This window comes from Triticum dicoccoides, chromosome 4B, assembly GCF_002162155.2.
Source record: "Triticum dicoccoides isolate Atlit2015 ecotype Zavitan chromosome 4B, WEW_v2.0, whole genome shotgun sequence".
Classification (NCBI taxonomy): Eukaryota; Viridiplantae; Streptophyta; class Magnoliopsida; order Poales; family Poaceae; genus Triticum; species Triticum dicoccoides.
In genome coordinates this window covers 516,783,514-516,785,990 of record NC_041387.1, presented here as the reverse complement: position 1 = coordinate 516,785,990, position 2,477 = coordinate 516,783,514, and positions in this window count along the sequence as shown.

The following is a 2,477-nucleotide window of genomic DNA, read 5'->3' as shown; positions in this document are numbered from 1 at the left end:
TGGTATGCCAGGTCGCGATGCCGTGGACAAGACCAGAGGGTGAGGGCCGGAGAGCCGGTAGGAGCCCTGAGTCGCGATGCTCAGGCACCCCCCCCCCTTTAACGCGCAAGCTTTCGACATCCAAGAAGAAAAGGTACCGTGAACAGGCACCAAATAACAAGCATGATGGATCGAAAGCATGGCCCTAAGATAAATGCAAAAGGGGTACATGCCACTGGGTCTGACCCGAGCGGCTTGGGGATAATGCAGCCCGAGGGGCGCCCCCAGCAGAGTAAGCTAAGAACATGAAATAAAAGGGATACACGCCGCAGGGACGGACCCACGCGGCCTGGGAATAATGCAGCCCTGAGGGCGCTCCCAGCTGGAAATGAAACTTGAAAGATGTCACCTTATGATGTTGAAGACGAAGGGGTGTTGATGTAGCAGACTCGGCGGGCTGCGGGAGCCGATTCTCACGAGCCCCCAGGCCCTGGGGCCTCGGGAGGCTCCGGAGGCGCTGGTGGCTCCTCGCGGACCATCTCCATCTCCACCAGGGCTGCAGAACGCCTGACCTCTTGAGCCTCCAGGATGGCCCTCATGAGGCGCTGGTACGTGGCAGCCGCGTTCGGCAAGCCATAAGGCATGCGAACATAGCTGTGGGGCGGACCCTCGCAGCGTCCCACTTGTGAAGGCCAGAGGCGCTCCTGAGACGCGGCTCGGTTGAGCCCTGGTATGTCGATGTAGACGTGCAGCCCACCATCCTCGCCTAGATGGGGGGCCACAGCGGGTAAGCGGCGGCTGCCTCTCATGACTCTTGATTCTTGTAGCTCCTGAATGGCCTTGCTGACGAACTCCTGAGGGTTTGGCCCTCCTTGCCTTGCTCCTTCTTGAGGAAAACATGCTTCGAAACACGCCTCCACGTGGTGCCCTAGCGCCTCCCTCGTGACCTTGGCGAGGTCGGCGGCCCTCCAGGGGAGGGCCCCCGAGCCCCGCCTGAGGGGGGCGCCGGGCGCGCCTCCCTATGCGATAGATGGAGGTTCCCCCTCAGCAGGCGCGGGCCCTAAGGGGCCGGGCCGGACGATGTCTTCTTCTTCTTGGGGGCGGCCTCGGGAAGCCTCCTGCTTCCGCGGTCCGGGTCTTCCAGTGACGTGGCCTGTAAGGCTCGCTCCAGGGAGCACACTGCGTCTCTCTCCTCGCAGGGCACCATGATGACTCCGCCACTTCCTGGCATCTTGAGGACGTTGTAGCCGTGGTGGGTTACGGCCATGAACTTGGCCAGTGCGGGGTACCCAAGGATGGTGTTGTATGGCAGGCGAATGTGGGCGACGACAAAGTCAATGAGCTCGGTGCGGTAGTTGTCGCGTGCCCCGAAGGTGACAGGGAGGCGAACCTGCCCGATTGGGACCGTGGAGCCGTCGGTGATTCCGGAGAAAGGCTTGGTTGGCTGAAGCTGATTGTAGGGCACTTGGAGATTGTTGAACGTTTCCACGAACAGGACGTTGAGCCCTGCCCCGCCATCGATGAGGGTCCTGGTGACTAGCACGTTGCTGATGATTGGGGAACAAAGCATCGGGAGGACTCCGGCTGTGGCCGCGCACTTGAGCTGATCCGCAGAGCTGAACGTGATGGTGCATGCCGACCACCTGAGAGGGCGTGTGGCCTCGAGCTTGGGAAGGGCTGCATTTACTTCGTGGGCGAACTGCTTGAAGATGCGCTGAGAGGCTGGGGCTTGAGCCCCGCCCAGGATGCAGGCGATCGCGCGTGGCTCCTGGAAGCCCCCAGCCCCCTCGTCCTGATGATGGTCCTCATTTCTTCTTGGTTGTGGCGGCAGCGGAGGGAGGCATGCGTTCCCTTGCGGGCGATCCTCGCGAGGCTGATCCCTCCAGCCTCCCTCGTGAGGCGGGTCCTGCCAGCAATCCTCGCGAGGTTGGTCGCGCCACCCCTGGCGTGGGCCGCGGTCTTCCCAGCGTCCTGCGTTCCTTCCTCCTCCTCGGTCGTAACCCCGGTCGTTGCGGTCGGGACGTTGGCCGACCCTTCCTTCACGCATGGCCCGGAGCTCTTGGCATTCATTGGTGCTATGGGTGTGGAGGTCGTGGTACATGCAGTATCGACTGCCCTTGGAGGGTTCGGGCTGATCTCTGCCCCGCTTGGTATCTGGCTCTGCCGCGAGCATGGCAGCCCCCTTGCGCTTCACGTCCTTGGCTTTGGGCTTCTTCTCTTCTGGATCTGCGGCAGGCAGCTCGAGAAGGGAGAGGCGCCCCTCCTCAGCCCTGGCGCACTTGGTCGCCAAGTTGAACAACTCCAAGGAGGTGCACAGGTCTTCATGCATCGCCAGCTCCTCCTTCATCTTGATGTCGCGCACGCCGTCAGAGAAGGCTGAGATGATGGCCTCCTCGGTCACCTTGGGGATCTTGAGGCGCGCGTTGTTAAAGCACTGGATGTACTTCTGCAGGGTGTCCCCTGGCTGCTGCATGATGCGGCGCATGTCGCTCACGGCG